Source organism: Dermacentor andersoni, chromosome 10 (genome assembly GCF_023375885.2).
Source record: "Dermacentor andersoni chromosome 10, qqDerAnde1_hic_scaffold, whole genome shotgun sequence".
Lineage (NCBI taxonomy): Eukaryota > Metazoa > Arthropoda > Arachnida > Ixodida > Ixodidae > Dermacentor > Dermacentor andersoni.
The window spans coordinates 138,207,557-138,226,615 of record NC_092823.1 but is presented as its reverse complement, the minus strand read 5'-3'; the positions used below and the strand labels follow the sequence as shown (position 1 = coordinate 138,226,615).

General features: G+C 46.4%; 1 protein-coding gene across 1 annotated transcript in view; it reads left to right on the top strand.

Moving 5' to 3' along the window:
• Positions 1-587: 587 nt before the first annotated feature.
• LOC126545197 (p53 and DNA damage-regulated protein 1-like) overlaps positions 588-19,059 on the top strand; it is an 88,819-nt gene continuing 70,347 nt past the window's right edge. The window contains exon 1 of the mRNA XM_072285088.1: positions 588-704. The gene's annotated coding sequence lies outside the window, so the exon portion shown is untranslated. The remainder of the gene's footprint in view (positions 705-19,059) is intronic.

Sequence of the window (19,059 nt, the reverse complement as noted above, 5' to 3'; positions counted from 1 at the left end):
GTTTTTATAAAAAGAAAGTAACATAAAGAGAATGCACAAGAACAATTTTTCAGTACACTTAAGCACTTCCGGCACACAGCAAGTGTCGTCTGCTTGTGTTACAACGTACTCCATTTTGACGAGAGCTCTGCGGTCAGAGTCGGTCTCAGTCTTTTCGCGAGCACTATGACGCGATTTTGTTGCCTTGTGGACTGCAAACGTAGCGACAGGCAATATGTCAAGCTGCGACATCGTGTCCCTCTGCAAGGCAGCGTACGAGCGAACTGGCTGCTGCGCATCGGACTGCCGCTATCCGATCGGCGCCAGGATTTGCGCGTTTGTGGCCGTCACTTTACACCGGAATATTACTAACGCAATAGCGTTTCGCGAGTCCGGATAAGCGCAAGGGGACAGGGCATAGAATAAAGAACAAACTTAGAGAAGGGAAACTGTACCTTCCACCGTGGTTCGAAAATAAGCAGCGGCAGCGCATGGAACTTACTTTGGCGGACGCCAGATGACGTTGCTCAATCCGGAAGCGGAAGTGCAAATCTTTTTTTTTAGAGCAAAATTCAATATGGCTGTTTTTTGACGGTCGCGTACGCTGGTACGCGCCGTGCTTGCCCTGCAGGCTATGCGGCATGCCTCAATGCCTTCGCTGCCGCGTAGCTGGTGCGTTCTAATTGCCAAGAGCCTCTACTGACGCCCATACAAACAAGCCACAAGTGAGTGAACAGAACGCGCGACTTTATTGGCAGAAGACAAGCAGTGTACGTCTCGTACAATAGCAGAAATAAAATTTGCATGTCGAGATACGCTGGAATCATTGACGCGAGCTCGTAAACGGCTCACCGTCGTCGTCGCACGTGGTGGTCAGGTTAACGAGCAACAACCAGCAGCGGAAACATATTGGACAGAGTGTGCCACTTGTTTGCAGCGACAGTCGCCGTTAAAAATGCCCAAATTGCATTGCGAAGCAATCGGGAGACGCAGGCATCTGCTGCCGCAGCCTACACAGCGACATGGGCTACCCCAGATTTTAGCCGTTCACTCCTTTCCAACCTGCACGTTCCTTTTCTTTCGGGGGCCGCTAATGTGTGGCTCACACTTGGTGTCTCACTATGGACAAGTCGCTTTCGTGGGCATCGCCTCCACCAGCTACTTTTGCGGGCCTTTCCAACCATCTGGCTATCAACTTCATACGCATCGGACTATGTAAGCACGTATGCTGGTCTCCGTTCATGCCTAATCGCGGCCGAGAAAGGCCAGAGGCACAATATGCCCATTGCTGCAGCAGGAAAGCGCGAACGGGGAGCACGAATCACGGTGCATGAAAATTGGGAGTCTATGTCGCTGTGCAGGCTGCAGGAGCGAATACTTACTTCGAGAGACTGCTTCCCAGTGCAACCGACCAGGCCGCAATATTCTAAAAACATAACACTGCGACCATAACCAAGTGACATAACAGCAAAATTAAACAGCAATCAGTCACCGCATGAGGTTCAGACAATACATTATACATTGGCGACGAACCATATGGCAACAGTGAGCATTCACACACACGGGTCTCTTAGGGTACATTGAGCTGCCTACCTACAGGCGTAGTGCCTGCCTTCGTCGCACGTGGTGGTCTACTAACGAGCAACAACCAGCAGCAGAAACAGATTGGACAGAGTGTCCCACCTGTTTGCGGCGACAGTCGCTGTTAAAGATGAGCAACTTGCAGTGCAAAGCAATCGGGTGACGCAGGCATCTGCTGCCGCAGCCTACACAGCGACATGGACTACCCATCATTTTAGCATTGACTCCTTTCCAGCCTGCATGTTTCTTTTCTTTTGGAGGCCGCTAATGTGTGGCTCACACTTGGTGTCCCACATTGTCTCAATATGGACAAGTCGCTTTCGTGGGCATCACCTTGATCAGCCACTTTTGCGGGCCTTTCCACCCAACTTCATACACGTCCGACCATGTAAGCACTTATGCTGGTCTCCGTTCATGCCTAATCACGGCCGAGAAAGGCTAGAGGCACAATTTGCCCATGGCTGCAGCAGGAAAGGGTGAACGGGGAGCACGAATCACGGTGTGCGTAAATTGGGAGTCTATGTCGCTGTGCAGACTGCAGGATCAAATGCTTACTACGAGAGGCTGCTTCCCAGTGCAACCGACCAGGCCGCAATATTCGAAAAACATAAAACTGCGACCGTAACCAAGTGACATAACAGCAAAATTAAACAGCAATCAGTCACCGCATGAGGTTCATACAATACATTATACATTGGCTACGAACCATCTTACAGGCATAATGCTTGCCTTTGTCACATGTGGTGGTCTGGTAACGAGCGACAACCTGCGGTACAAACAGATTGGACAGAGCCTCGCACCTGTTTGAACCAACAGTTGCCGTTGAAGATGAGCAACTTCCATTGCGAAGCAATCAGGTGACGCAGGCATCTGCTGCCGCAACCAACACAGTGACATGGACTACCCAGCATTTTAGCGTTAACTCCTTTCCAACCTGCACATTTATTTTCTTTCGGGGGCCGCTATGTGTGGCTCACACTTTGTGTCCCACTTTGTTGCAATGTGGACAAGTCGCTTTTGTGGGCATCGCCTTCGGCAGCCATTCTTGCGGGCCTTTCCACCCATACGGCTATCAACTTCATACACTTCGAACCATGTAAGCACATATGCTGGTCTCCGTTTTGAGCAAATCATGGCCGAGGTAGGCCACAAGCACAATTTGCCCATGGCTGCAGCAGGCCAGAACGAACGGGGCGCACCAGTTACGGTGTGTGTATACTGGGAGTCTATGTCGCTTTGCGGACTGCAGGAGCAAATGCTTACCTCGAGGGACTGCTTACCAATGCAACTGACCAGGCCCCCACATCTGAGAAACGTAGCACAGTTACCACAACCAAGTGTGGCAGCAAAACCAGATTCTGCAATCAATCACTTCACTGTAGCTTGCACAAAGACCCAGGCTATCAAGGAAGAGGAGCAATCATCAACGAGACTAGGAATATGGAAAATGAGAAAGCTTGCATTCAAGAGAGAAGCCACTCTGCTCTGCAAGCATTGAAGGCTAAAAACATCAAGAAAAGTAAAATGGTGCATAGCACATGTGCATAGGTTAATGCAAGACTCATGCCGATGCTGCATCAGCTATTTCACGAGAGGAATTGCGCATGACAACATACACTAGAAGATACTGCTACAGATATGTTAGGCTGCTAGACAGTGACTGGTATTAAGTAGCAGCGAAGAATCGGTTGACCTTTATATTTGGATGAGGATGAATGACCTCTAACAAAAATGGGCAATGAGAAAGCTTGCATTTATAGAAGAAAAATTACACTTGGCACGAACAGAATTAACATGGCTAGGAAGCTGATTAAGGGCAAACTGATGGAACTCAATCTTTTGGCCAGTGTCGTCCGTGCTTGGTCAGATGTTGCAGGTGCAGCTGAAGACGAAGAATTTCTAGAAAGTCCTTTTTGAGTTACCTGTATGACTCAGCCAAATGTCCGTGCTGGTGGAATGGTGGCTGAAGCTCTTTTCAGTCTTGACACAGTCCTCTGCAGACTTGATATCTCATTCATATTCTTCTGCATGTGCTTCTTTGTTCTTGGTGTAAAAGCCTTGCAAATTCGGCTCCAGCCCCTTCCTGTTGGCGCAGATAGGAGCTCCTGTGATGACCAAGATGTGCTTGGCATAGACTCTGTTGGGGCAAAACGGTGACACATGAGATACAGCACAGATTAGCCAAATTTATGTGTGTTTTATATGTTCGAACCAATTATACTGAACCATAAGTATGAACAAACATTCATATCTGCTGCAAACAGCAAGCCAATACAGCATATATCAAACATATTTATTTCTGAACCATGTGTTGTTTACCTTGTAGTAGTAGCCAATGTCCACACAATGACCTTGTTGTAGCAGGCAGCAGCTTCTGTTTAGTGCGTGGAGTGTGTTGCTTTATACTGGTGCCGTCCTCATTACTGCATGTCTGGAACAGAAATTTTGACTGAATCAGAAATTGAAAAAGCAAAGTTTTGCAATATGAAATGCAAAAAGGTGTGACATATATGTTGTAATGATTTGCGACTACAGAACACATGCAAATGTACACTGTCTGTTCTAGGGTGCTTAAGCAGCATGTTAAATAAGTATTGCTATTGTCCATAAAATTGATGTCTGCCTAACTACAATGCATGTCAACAGCGCAAGTACTATTAAGATCACAAATGAGAACATTTGTGGGTTCATTTATGCACTAGAAGTGATCACACTGCTAGTTCCACAAGCAAATGCATGAAAGTCATGAAGCTATTAGAACTGATGCATTATTTTTCTGCACGAACGTGATGCACCGCTTCACTACTGCAAAAATAAATGCCCTACGGTAAACCAATCTGAACAGCAAGAACATTTGGAACCAACAAGTACGAAATATGGGTGAATTATCATGCTTGCAACTGTTTAATACATTAAATTCTGTACTTTCACTTCATTTTACCAAAGGATTATTCGGTTTTGTGGACGAAAGACGTTGCCGGCCGACTCGAAAAAAAAGTTTAATATGTATATTGATAAGGCTACTTAGTCACCTACAACCACGGCTACAATAACATGAAAAATGAGACGCGTGTTCCGATATCGCTCTTTCTTTCCTGGTTGTGTGTGTAAACCAAACGACAGCCTCGCAAGTAAAGGTTTATTTAGGAAACAGCAACTGAGATCCTCACTGCCCATATGTAATGCAGGATCTAGTTCGTTAACTTGTGCCCGCCTGGAAGGTAATGAGACGGATATTATATAACGATTCAAGCAGCTGTGTTAAACGACTCACCGTTATTGCCGTTGTCAGCCGCAGCAAAATCCAGCTCCCGTTTCGATGCAGACCTGTTCCGAATGGCTCACGACCGAAACCCAATTGCCGGGCTTACATGTCCGCTTGCAAACACGTAACTTCACCCCAAGTTAAATAACGCGAGACATCGAAGCGCAAGAAACTAGTTTTAGAAACAAAGAAGCAACCAGTCTTGAGTGTACGAACGAATGAATCCGTGCCGCCGTGCACTCGGAAATACCGGTCAAAATTTTAAATCCAGGCCAGAGGTCACATGAAAGATCGATGATGCTGAACGCTATTTGCGTTTATAATGGCGAAGAAACAATAAACTTTCTAACAAAGAGTACAATATCTAATTAGCAATGATAATTTTGCCCTGTTTTTATGTAAAAGAAAATGCTTCGGTAATTGTAAGAGAAAGTTTGTAAGATAAAATTGCGCTTATTACGACGCCTCTACCGGGAAATGTTGGAACTAACGAACGCATCCCGAAAGTGGTGCTACTACGTCGGCTTTGTTAGCAGCGGCGCGCGGTCGATTTTTTCGCCCTCTGTGGCCATTTGTTGAACTTGAGAGTGTGCTACCCCTGGACTACAGTGAACTAGAAGTATATATTTTCTAGTGCACTGTACCCTGGACAGGGTCTGGCCGGTTGACTGTGCCGTAACGGGATGAGCCATGAGATGAGCAGAAGGGAAAATGTGAATGGTCTGCATGGTGCAGCCACCTGGTGGCACAGAGCTTAACCAGACACAGTAGCAGCAACGAAGTGTGTTCTTCTTTGCTGCTGGTGTGTATTTTTCGAAGGAGTGTAATCATCAACACGTTGTTTTTATCAATGTTTAAAATGTTTAACACTTGGTTAGAGCAATATTAGCGCTTTGTATGGCTGTTTATGCGCTGCGCCAACAAGTGTCTGGACCGTGCGACCGATCAGGCCGCTCACGTACGTCTACGCTAAAGTTCCTTCATCAGCTTGGGTTTATGCCTCCAGTCATTCGCCGCAATGAACAGCTTGCCTGTGGTTACCGGAATACCAGACACGTTCGGCGCTACGACAGAATGCTCGCAACGCACGCTGCTTCGACAGCTCTCGCTTGGGGTCGACGGCCAAGCGGCTAGCGGAGAGGTCTCGCGCGGGCGGGGGCGGGCTCCAAAACAACCGCAAGTGGACGATGTGACGTCGCATCGTGACGCGGAACCAGCGAAGGCGGAGCTTAGCCCCGCTTGCTCGGCGAACGAGTTGAGGAGGAGAAACATGGCTAGGGAGGAGGGTAACTTCTAATCACTTGTATCTCCATTAATACGAAACGCTTCACTTAAATTGTGGTGCGAATGTTCTACTTAAGCTGTACCCTACGCGTCAACAAAATTTGCCCGAACCGTTTCAGGGGCCCTTTAACCAATTCGTCAAAGTAACATGCGTCAGAATAATCGTAAAGTACAATCTTACCACAATGTACAGACAGGGTAGAGTCGGATTGTAATTTGAGTATGCGAGAAAGCATAATTCTGTTACGCGGGAACTCGGACACAAACGGCATCTCCAGCATTTCTGCCATTCATAAAGCGGCCATGGCCTCCAAGATTTGCACGCTCCAATCTCGGAGACCGCGGAACGGCGCGCCCGTTTCCTTGCAATATGTCCAGATGGCGCTCGCCTCCGCCGTCTAGAAAAAGAAGGCCGCACCTGGAATATTTTGGTACTACATAAAATTATTAGGCAGGACGTCAACAACAATACAACAACATATCCTAGACGAAGATGAAAACAGACTGCGTGGAAGGAGAAGCGGCAATAAATTACATCCGGAAAGTAACAGCCGAATCTTTCCAAGGCAATGACGAGGTTGTATTTGAAGAAAAACAGAGCATGAAAGAGACCCAAGTGGAAAAGGAGCTGATGCTGACAAATTTAAACTGGAAGAAAGCGGAAGAGAAAATTCCTAAGCGCACAGCCACAGGGCTAGACGAGGTTCCCGTTAGGTTGATAAATGAACTAGGACCAAAAAGTAAGGAAGCTCTGGTGAAAGCAGCGAAAAAAACTTTAAAAGATAGACGAATACCAGACAGTTGGCGACAAAGCAGAATGAATTTAATATATAAAGGTAAGGGGGAGAAAGACAGAATTCACTCGTATAGACCGTTGACCATTACATCGGTAATATACAGGCTAGCAATGCAGGCAACCAAATTAAAGCTTCAAGCATGGGCAGAGAATAATGGCATTTTGGGAGAGCTTCAGAATGGCTTCAGAATAGGTAGGCGTTTGGATGATAACTTGTTTGTTCTTACTCAGTGTATTGAAATATCAAAAACAGAAAGCAGACCGTTGTATGTGGCCTTTTCAGACATTGCAGGAGCCTACGACAACGTAGACCGCAACATTTTGTGGGATATTCTGGAAGGGGAAGGCTTAGGTAACGATTGTCTACAGCTTTTGAGAGAAATTTACCTAGAAAATACCGTTTGCATTGAATGGAAGGGATGAGGAGTGAGGAGAAAGTTCATATCAACAAGGGACTGAGGCAGAGGTGCCCTTTATCCCCGCTGCTGTTGTGATATACATGGTGAGGATGGAGAGGGCGCTAGAAGGAAGTAATATCGGGTTTAATCTCTCATACAAACAGGCGGGTACAGTAGTAGAGCAGCAACTCCCAGGTTTATTTTATGTGGACGACATTGTGTTGCTAGCTAACAAGCAAAGTGATTTGCAACGTCTGGCTAATATCTGTGGACAGGAAGGCAACAATTTAGGTTTGAAATTTAGTGTTAGAAAATCAGGTGTTATGGTATTCAGTGAAAACAGTGAACAGACAGTGGCAATACAGGGCCAGAAAATACCTTGGGTAACAGAATATAAGTACCTTGGTATATGGGTAACCGAAGGCAATAGATATATGGAAACACAGGAAAAAACAATAACAGTGAAGGGGAAGAGAATGGCAGCCACAATGAAGCACAGAACGCTATGGGGATATAATAGGTGCAAGGAGCTCCGTGGTATGTAAAAAGGTGTAATGGCTCCAGGACTTGTTTTTGGAAATGCGGTTGTTTGCTTTAAATCAGGGGTACAATCAGGACTCGACGGGAACCAAAGGTCAGTGGGTTGCCTCGCATTGGGCGCTATCGGGAAGACTACAAATGAAGATGTGCAGGTGATATGGGCTGCACTAGTTTTGAAGTGAGGGAAGCTCGCAGTAAAATTGAGTATGAAGAACGGCTGAGGAATATGGAAGAAAGTAAATGGGCTGGGAGAGTGTTCAGGTATCTGTACAGGAAAAACATTGATTCACAGTGGAGGAAAAGAACTAGGAAGTTTACCAGCAAGTATGCGACCTGTAGGGTGGGCAACACAGCAACAAAGAAGGTCAAGCGGAAAGTCAGAGAGGCTGAAATAATCTCATGGGTGGCGGCAATGGAAAAGAAACCTGCCATGAGTAACTACTTAAGAGGAAAAAACGAAATCAGGAAAGCTCATTACTTTTCGAAGCGAGATCGGGATGCCTTAGAGCACGCACCTATAAAGCGAAATATAAAAAGGAAGAAGAAGCGTGTGCTTGCTGCGGTAAAGCTTGGGAAACGACAGAGCATGTTTTATTAGAATGTGAAGACGTCTACCCAGCGGTCGATTTATGCACCACTGGCCTCCTTGAAGCCCTTGGGTTCAGCGGGAGCAGTGGTAAAGCAAACGTGTCCGCAATAGGCATTAGTAAGAGGCGATTGGAGGATTGGTTGAAGAAAAGTAGGAGAACGACAAAAAACGGAGACGTACAAAAGCACAGTTCGCAATAGGGGATCAGAAAATTTGGGCGTGGTAGTTCATAGTGTTTTTTTTTCTTTTTTCATTGTTTAACCTAGGTAGGACATTAGGCAGTATAATAGCAAGAGCTTGGTGACGCAACCCTCCGCCCCGTTACAAAGGGGACGCTCATAACATCCATCCATCCATTCATCCATAGACTGCTGCTGTTCATATTTTATATGATAAGTATGGAAAGAAGGTGACAACGAAGCAATCTAGGGTATAATCTGTCGTACAGGTTAGGCGGAAAGGTTGTTGAGCAACGACTACCGGGTTTAATGTATGCGGACGATATTGTACTGTTAGCAGATAGCCAGGAAGATTTGCAAACTCTGGTAAATTACTGTGGAGACGAAGGAGACAGTCTAGGTTTCAGTTTTAGTGCAGCTAAGTCCGATGGGATGTTTTTGAACGATACAATTGATCAGGAGCTTACAATACAAGGCCATGAAATACCCCAAGTGGCCGAATACAAATATCTCGGGGTATGGATAAACAAAGAGCAGAGGTACACGGAAAAGCAAGAACAGTCTCTCATAGAGATGCCGGGATAATGAAACATAAAGCATTGTGGGGGTACAACAGGTATGAGGTACTGAGAGGTATTTGGAAGGGAGTAATGGTGCCGGGGCTTACTTTCGGGAATGCGGTCCTGTGCTTAAGGGCAGAAGTTCAGTCGAGACTAGAAGTAAATCAGAGAGCTGTTGGAAGATTAGCACTAGGTGCCCACGGGAAAACCATAAACGAAGCAGTACAGGTGGATATGGGCTGGGCATCGTTCGAAGCAGGGGAAGCTCAGAGTAAAATCCTATATGAAAAACGCCTGAGGAATTTGGACGATAACAGGTGGGCAGCTAAGGTATTTAAATAGGTATACAGAAAGAGTGTTGGCTCACAATGGCGGAAAAGAACTGGGAAGCTAACCAGTAAGTATGCCAGATACGAGGACGGAGAAAGACAGAGCATTAAACGACAGGTTAAAAACGCGGAAGGCGAAAATTGGATAAATTCAATGGAAAAGAAGCATAGTGTTGAACTATATCGAGACTGGAAACAGCAGATCAGGAAGGAAGCGTCTTATGATAACTCAAGAGGCAGTTCCCTTCTCTTTGAAGCTATGTCAGGATGTCTTAGAACGCGGAGCTATAAAAAGAAATTTAACGAAGAAGACACATGTACCGTGCGTGGTAAATCTGTAGAAACAATAGAACACCTCATACTAAAATGTGATGGTATCCATCCCGATGTCGATGCGGGCACAGTCACGCTTCCTGAGGCCCTAGGGTTCAGAGATAACAATAGTAATGTAAATAAATATGCGGCGGAAATTAGCAAAAAGCGATTGGAGGATTGGTGGCTCAAAAGCAGAGAGGTGACATAAGGTTAAAAGTGTAGGAAGACGTATTTAAAGGAAATGGCAAATTTTAATAACTTCCAACACAGTTAAACAAAAATAAAAAGCTGAGCATGGTGGCAACTGCCATCACCCCGTTTCAAAGGGGACGCTCCTACCTTACATCCATCCATCCATGGTAGGGAGCTTCCATGTACCGCGTGGTACGTGGAGGCTCCCTACCGCATGGTTTTCGTGATATTGAAGCGAGATCAAGATGCTTTAGAACCCGCACTTATAAAGCGAGCTATAAGAACGAAGCAGAAGCATGTGCATGCTGCGTTAAAGCTAGGGAAACGATGGAGCATGTTTTATTAGAATGTGAAGATATCTGCCCAGCGGTTAGTTTAGGCACATCTGGCCTCCTTGAAGCCCTTGGGTTCAGTGAGAGCAGGGGGAAAGTAAATATGTCCGCAGTAGGGAGATTAGTAAGAGGCGATGGGAAGATTAGTGGAAGTAAAGTAGGGAAATTACATACAATGGAATCGTGCAAATTCAAAGTTCGCAATATCGGTTCAAAACGATTGGCTATATGAATTCATCGTGGTTCTTTTTTATTTTCTTATTTTTATTTTTTAACATTGGTAGGACATTGGGAAATATCATAACGAGAGTTTGGTGGCGCAACCTACCGCCCCGTTCCAAAGAGGGCGCTCATAGCATGCGTCCACCCATCCATCTATCGTAGAGTTAACTCTACCGCACCAGTGTGCTGTTTCTACCAGAAAGCTCGCCACACCTTCGTGAATAACGTTCGGCGCCAGCGTTTCCCGATAAACATTACGGTTACATAAGCTGCAGTTACTGGGAAGTGTGAGAAGCAGTCGAGGATCTTTTAATGCTATTGCGTTCCACTCCTAAAGGCGAAGCTTAAGCGTCCTCCCACTTTTTTAAGCGTTTTTCGCTGCACATTTAAAACAATTAGAAAAAAATTATTTGCAGTTCTACATGGCCTGCGTGTGCGTATCTAACGTGTCGCTTCCGTATGTGTCCTCAAAAATTCTCAATTGTTCACAGTGACCGCGGGAAACATTGGCACACGAGCTTTCTGAAATATTCGTTTGCTCGGTGCGCATCGCCTGGGAATAATTATACCGTCGATTCCAACTTCTACACGAAACTGCTTGGCGCTCAGTTGCACATCAACCGAGGTCCGTTCATGGTGGTCGCATGCATTAAAATGAGTTCTGCAGTTTTCATCGTGCACTGAGGCGCAGCTGTAGCATATCTCGCTAGGCTACGAACATCTGCTCCACGTCCGCATCTGGTCTTGCTGCTGACTCAGCCCTCGCGCTCGCTGAACACGTAAACAAAGTGTCTCAAATTCTCCTGTTTACACTTTCCAGCCACAGCTAACTATGAAAGGACGTAAATAGGTTAGCTTATTCTCACAGGGGTGTGGAGTACGTTTTTTTTTCTCTCTAACAAGGAACCAAGCTTTACGGAAACATCAAAGTCAGGAGCTTGAAGAAGTAAATATACGCGACAACGATAAATGCAGTTCAGTTTTCGGTTTTTCTCTCGCAAGGATCGACAGGCTTGCGCTTATATTTTATTAACTGTACACCAATCACTGCATTGAGCTTTTGCAAGCAGAATAAAAGAAAAGTTGTAACTTATTTGTAAGCACAGAAAATAAAGATAATTAATTGGAAGCCGACAGCACATTCTTTCAGGTCGATGCAATTGTGAGCTCTTCCAACATGATATATTTTGCGCCATCGTATCATTCTCGTAGATATAATTATGAAGCCATCACTTAAGAAACGACGTCCGTCATCAAAGTTGTATGGTTAATACTATGGTACGTTCTCTTTGGTCGCGATGTCAAAGTACATATATTAATTGGTAAGCATGTTATTGTTTATATTTTCCTCTTCATCTTTGACGTAAAAGGGTAAATTCCTTATGCATATATATTGATAACCCCACTGACAGCCAGTTTTGCTGGTTCGACCATGTCGCTAGAGCTGTCAAGTGAACTTTATGTAATCTAGGCGTTTTTGGAGCTCATACAGAATGACATGACGTAAAATAAACGTTTCACGTTCATCTATAGTATCAGTGCAGATAATGAATAAACAGTGAATTTACCAGCAGGGTGTAGATTACATTTACTTAACTAACCTATATTTAAGAAATGCATGATCACAGCTGAAGTATCTTGCGTTTACCTTCAGACTTCGGTATTACAAATACAGCGCGGTGCAAAAGAACACGGATAACCTGACATTCTTAGCATAAAAGCCCACTTCGTACACGTATGCTGGTAAATTTTTCGGTTTTCAGCGCTCTTGAAAGGATAACTAAATTATGCAGCACAGAGATAACAAATATACGCGTGACCTCTGTACAGGTCGAATACTACGTTGCCACCCCCTGATCCATGAAAGTTTCGTACGGTACTAATTTATAAAAGCGGTGCGTTTTTATGATTTTAAGTACTGATTTTAGATACAGTATGTTAAATACTTTACAACTAACGACGATGCGTAGAGTTTACTTTCATCCCAAGCAGCATGTGTAATCGCATGTAGTGTTTATGTTTATCCACCAAAAAGGTAGTGCAATTTTCATGTTTACGCCACTTATAAGCTGTGCCGAAATGCTAATTCTAAATCGGGCGGAGGCAAGGCGTCTACGCATCGACGCCACGAGGGCGAAGGCGATGTATGATGCTCGTCGATGGAATAATGATGATGGCACAGTGTGTGCACTCTAAAAACGTGCGATACATGCCAAGTAACTTTTAAGGATACCTCTTGCGTCCCCGTGCACATACCCACTCTGGAGGATTGGGCACGAACGGCCTCAGTAGTGCATAGCGAATGGATAAATCAGAGAAAATAAAGTAAATCAAAGAATCCGGTAAATACAATTCGCCTTGGTGATACATTTGTGCCGACAGAACTTGCTCAGGATTTATGTAGGAATTTATTTTTAGGTTACGCAGAACAGACATGGGTTTACTTGCACTAACTTGTCACTCAGCATTATACAGCTATGCTGTAGTGACGGTGAAAAAACACATGTGCAAAACTGTGAATCACAAAACTCTTTATAGGGCGAAACTGTGCCCAGAAAACAGGGTATGCACTCAAAGCACAACGATAGTGGCGATCGCAGTCAGCGATGGACGAAAATCTGGTCTGTGGGTCAAGCGCGTCGGCTTTTGTAAATTACTCGTCGAAGGTTCCGGTGTAATCGCTGGTGCCCGTGTGCACTATATATATATATATATATATATATATATATATGCATCAGACACGTACACAGGATATCTTTTCGGGGGGGGGGGGGGGAGGGGGTGCCCAACCAAAGGCAACTTTCCTATGCAAATGAGGAAGGTGGTTACCTTTGCTAGTAGAAATTTGAATATGCCCACCCCACGCCGTAAAGACACGTCTCTCCTTTACTTGACAAACAAGAGACCAGGTCAAATGGGCTCGCGCAGGAAAAAAGCAAAGAAAGAACACTGCCAAGAACAAGTAACCAAGCGAAAGGCCAAAATAAAGATTTCTAGTGACGTTTTTTTGTAACTATCTCTGGAAAAATTAGAGAAATATATATTTGAGGAACAATCACAGGGGGTCATTTGGATCCCTCGTTTAATGCTCTACCAGCTTTACTGCCGAAATCGACTCGTGTTGTTATTTGGCAAGTTACGTAACGACGCGTGGCCGCCAGTCCCGTACAACCGCGCAGAGCGCGGGACGCTGTGGTTCTAGACGTACTGCAGCCACTGCGAAAGCTTAGAAAAACACCCACATAAGCACAGCAGAGGCTACGTCAGGCGGCTCGACTGACAACTGTAGAAGCGTCATTCAAAACACACGGAATCATTCTCCACTTCCGGCGGCGTTTTCTATACTCCCTTTTTACATAAAAAGATGTTGATCCATAAATGTTTTCACAAACAACGGGTAAATTTGTTAATTTTCGCTTTTCTTTCCTGTTTGGCTGTTGCTTCGGCTCTCTCCTTTCGTAGATCGCTTAATTTCTGAACTCATTGGTACCCTTGCGTCCAGTTACCAATTTTGCACGGAAAGTGCCGTAGAATTAGGGATAAACGATACGAGGTAGCGGGTGATATTCATATTCCCTTTGGGGTTTAACGATTACTGCAGGGTTTGATGATGAACGCTGTTTCGCATTATTTTATTCTCCGCCTTATCTAACCCATATCACGGGTTCCGAGGATCTGCCAGCGTTGCGGCGAGCCGGGGCTCGAGGAAATAATTAAGCGAAAGGAGAAGTAGAACCCAAGGGGCATTTTCTGTGGCCGCATTGTTGGATCTCTTTGGACGAAGGTTCATCTCTAGCGCTGCCACCAGTTGTTGGATCTGGAGGACAATCCGAATTGCGCCCCCAGATTTTGGACCTTGCCGTTGGGTGCGGGAGTTGGCCGAAGTTGAGGAGGACTTAGAGATGAAAACTGGAGGTTTATTTACATTATTTACAGTGAGAGTACAAAGAAATTAACAGTCATAAAGTCATTACGGGCCGGCAGCAACTCGGACGCTGCGGCCCATGGCAAGAAGCTCGACAGAGATGAATGAAGGAATCTCCTCTGCTGCTCCCGGTCTCGGGCCTTTAACCCCTTCGGTGTCTCGAAGTCACGTCACGTTCGGCCAATCGGCGAGCCCGCTCAGGTGACGCCATTTTCGGCCAATCGGCGAGCCCGCTCAGGTGTCGTCATTTTCGGCCAATGGTAGACGCCCGTGCGATTGTGTCACACCCGTCGCCGAGGGTCGCTCCTTGGGCCCCAATTGTCCGAGTGTTTATTTCTCTCTGCGGTATTGCCTTGCTGGCTTGCAAGCGCCTTCACAATAGGCGGAAGGGGGCGACGTTTCAGTGCTGCAATCCAGCTTTGCTCGGGACCTGCGTTGCCTGGAACCGTGCCAGGCTCCCGCTACACTTTCGGGAAGAGTCAAGCAGTGAATAGCTCCACCTGCGGCGCACGAGATGGGGGACGCCAACTCGTTTGCACGTGCCGCGCCTCGGGAACGGGGTAGATGTGCTTCTGCGCTCCTTAATTAGCTGTGGCGCGATTCGATGTGGTCTGGTGAACTCGGAGGCTCAGGAAAAGGTCTCGTATCTAACAGCATACAGACCGGCTCACTACGAACTGTATCCCTTTCGGATAGTCCTCTCTTGTCTTCAAAACATTGGCGCATACCCAGTATGGGTGATTGGCCGAGAAGCAGGCGGTTTCCCGTAGGTGGATGGATATAACTTTCTTGTACGTCCGGCAAGGTTTAACGCGACCCGAGCTCAGGTCTCCCACGGGGGAACGTCAAGGTCCTGCCTCAACGCCGCCTCATGGGCTTGCTGGACTGCCCACGTCTGGATTCCGAGGTCTGAGCTGCGCAGAGCGGCGGCCCACCTCGACAACAGGGTCTCCAGAGTAACTGCCATCCCTCCTATAACTACATTGCACTTCTACAGCATGTGTTTGACTATTGCTGGTCCATCCTGGCACAATTTGCACGTGTCGTCCTGGTGCTTATCTGGGAAGATACGTTTCAGACGGAATGGTTTAGGGAAGGTGTTCGTCTGGAGTTGTCTCCATGCGACGGCCTGCCTCCTGTTCAATTTGGGACTCGGCGGTGGGTATATCCTTCTGGCGTTCAAATATGCATTAGTTATGTCGTTGTATCTGGTGAGCCTGTCCCATTCTGTTCGAGAAGCGTTCGCTATCGGGCGAGAGGCGTTGCCCTGTTCGGCGCGGCGGGTCATGTCTCGCGCCGTCCGGTGCGCCGTCTCGTTTAGGTTCGGGAGCGCGTCGCCTTCCGTGGTGACGTGCGCGGGCAACCATATGATCCTCGAGCTCGCGGTTTTGGATCTGCCCGCTTTGGCCAGAATGGACAGGGCTTCCTTGGAAATTCGACCTTTAGCGTAATTCTTTACTGCCGTTTGCGAGTCACTTAGTGCGACTTCGCATTCCTGTTCTGTGAGGGACAGCGCAATCGCTACTTCCTTCGCTATTTCCGAGTGTTTGGTGTATACACTGCATGTGGTTCTGATTTTGGACTCTGCGTCTATGTCTACGGCGGTGTATTTTTGGCCGTTCGGATATTTGGCTGTGTCGACAAAGCGCGCGTTTCTCTCCCTGCCGAGCAGAGCCTCGGCTCTTGTCTTTGTTCTACCTCGGTTGTAATCGGGGTGCACGTTTCTTGGGATGTTTGCCACCTTACGGTGGCAAACATCCCAAGAAACGTGCACCCCGATGTTGGGGATTTGCATTTTCTGGCCGTGCTGGTTATGGTACGTTATGCCGAGCGTGTTCATAATGTACCTTCCCGTCGTGGTGGTCGACAGGCGTTCGAGCTGCGAGATGCGTTGTGCTTCAGCTATTTCTTCCAGGGTGTTGTATATACCCAGCTGAGCCAGGAGCTCGGTGCTCGTCGATTCCGGAAGGCCCAGGGCTATCTTGTACGTTTTCCTTATGAGCGTGTTGATCTTGTTCTTTTCCGCGACGCACCAGTTGTGGTAGGCGGCTACGTAGGCGATGTGGCTGACAACGAATGAGTGGATCAGTCGAATGACGTTTTCCTTCATGCCCGCGTGTCTATTGGTTATTCTCTTTATGAGTCTGACGCTGGTGACCTTGCCTTCGATCTTCCTCACGGTTTCGCCGTCAGCTCCGTTGGCCTCAATGATAATTACGAGGATTTTGATCTTGTTTACTTTGGGGATTGCGTTTCCGTCTTGGGTGTACAGGCCGATTTCCTCGTACTCCCGGGGTCCTGTGTAGCTCTTTGGTGGCATGTCTCCGCGCGTGGGCCGGTAAAGGAGTAGTTCGGACTTGCTCGGGGAGCATTTGAGGCCCGTTCCTTAAAGGTACTCTTCGACTTTGTGAATGGGCGTTTGTAGTGCGTGTTCAATTTGGCCGCCACTGCCGCGGTCCGCCCAAATCGTTATATCGTCTGCGTATATAGCGTGGTGGATTCTTTCGATTTCCCGTAGTTTGCTGGGGAGACCCAGCATGACTAAGTTGAAAAGAAGCGGAGATATAACTGATCCCTGGGGGGTACCTGCACTTCACTCGGTTCGTTCTTTGGACTCGAGGTTGCGAACCGTCAGGGTGGCTTTGTGGTCGTTCAGAAAGTCCCTCACGCAGTTGTAGGCCCTTTCCCCCAGGTTCAGATTAGACACTTGCTTAAGGATCGACTCGTGAGCGACGTTGTCGAATGCTTTCTCCATGTCTAGTCCTAGGATGGCTCTGGTGTTTCTTGTCCTTCGTCAAAGATCTGGTTCTTTAGTTGTAACATGACGTCCTGCGTGGACAGGCGGGATCGGAAGCCTATCATGGTGTGTGGGTAGGCTTCCGTCTCTTCTAGATGGCTGTTGATACGGTTCAGGAAGGGGTGTTGCAAGGCCTTACCCACGCACGACGTGAGAGAGATTGGGCGTAGGTTCTCCAAACCCAACGGCTTTCCGTGCTTGGGCATGAGGATAGCCTTGGACCTCTCCCACTGCTCCGGGATGCGGCCTTCTCCCCAGCACTTGTTCATATAGCCCGTGAGTTTGTTGACAGATTTGTCGTCCAGGTTTTTGAGTGCCTCCGTACCTGACGAGAGTGGGCACTTTTAGGCCTTCGAAGGCGATGATGACTGTGGTAGTGTTGCTAAGACGCTTGGCTGCTAGGGCTGTCGGGTTCCTGTCGTTGACGATCTTGGAGTTAATGGTCCTGGAGTCTTCTCCGAGAGGTATGCCTCGGATGACCCCCTTGGCCGTATAATCGGGTGCCGTTTCATACGCGTTGACCTCGTATTGGCGGTCGCCGATCCCGATAACCTCGAGTTTCCTGTATTTTTCTGCGTTGGTGCTACTGGGTTTGCTGATAACGACGATGTTTTAATGGGTGTTGGGGCAGACGGCATCTTCGCTGGCGTCTTGATCGGACACTCCTGCAGCCCGGTATATGGCTGACGCAATCCTGACTGCACCGATCGTTGCGGTGTTGAGGCCGCCCTTGGGTCTAACGACGATCTTGATGTCGTTCCTCGGGAGGGCAGGCATTCTACTGGCCTTGAGTATTTTCCCGTATGTTTAGAATTAAAGCAAAACTATATAGATTTGAGTAGTAGAGCGTGGGACTAAATAAATGTAATTTAGAAGTTTAATGAAAATGTTACTAAGAATTTTTATAAGGTAACATCAAGAAATGAAATAATAGAAATAATTGATTATTTTAGAAATTCAGCAAGATACTCTTTTTGTCTCCCTAATAAAATTGTAAACTGCAAGAAAAGCATTCCTGCGGTTGGATCCCAGTGAAATCACCCCAAAAGAAAGAATGGTTGGCGAGGTTAGCGATAGCCCAAGTTTGTTAAATGAGTTTTCTAAGAGTTTTCTTTGTCTTGAAAATCGGCGGCACAAGAAAAAGTAATGATGGATAGATTCAGATGGCATTGCAAAAAGAACATGGATGTGACATAGCGAGGCCAGACCTGTGCAAGTAAAAATTTAGAGGCGGTATACAACATTTGCGTAGATTTACTACTGATTTTACAATGCAATGGTTTTCGGAATGAAAGAGCATCTCTAACACGAATTACGACTTCATGCACATCTCTACTAGACAAATTTATCACCAACTCTCGTGCCGAAAAATTTATCTCCAAAGTCTTAAGCTCCGATTTGAGCGATCATTTGCCCATTGTGTTAATGATGAAGAGACTGCAGACAACCGAGAAACGAGAAGCTGCAGAAATAGAGTATCGGGATATTTCAATATTCACGTTAGAAAATTTCCTAGAGAACGTCAGGCATGTTGACTGGAGCAAAGTACTGGCGATTACAGATGCAAATGCGTCCTATGATAAATTCCTAGATCTTTTCAAACAGTGCCATTATGCCTCTTTTCCAAAGAAAGCTTTTCGCAAGAGTAAACAATCAAGGAAAACTCGGGTTACTCGACACCTGCTGAAAATGGTTAAGATCAAAGATAAAATGTTTCAGGTGTTCAGTCTCGTGACCACAGTAAGTTTATAGAATTTAAGTCATTTAGAAATCAGC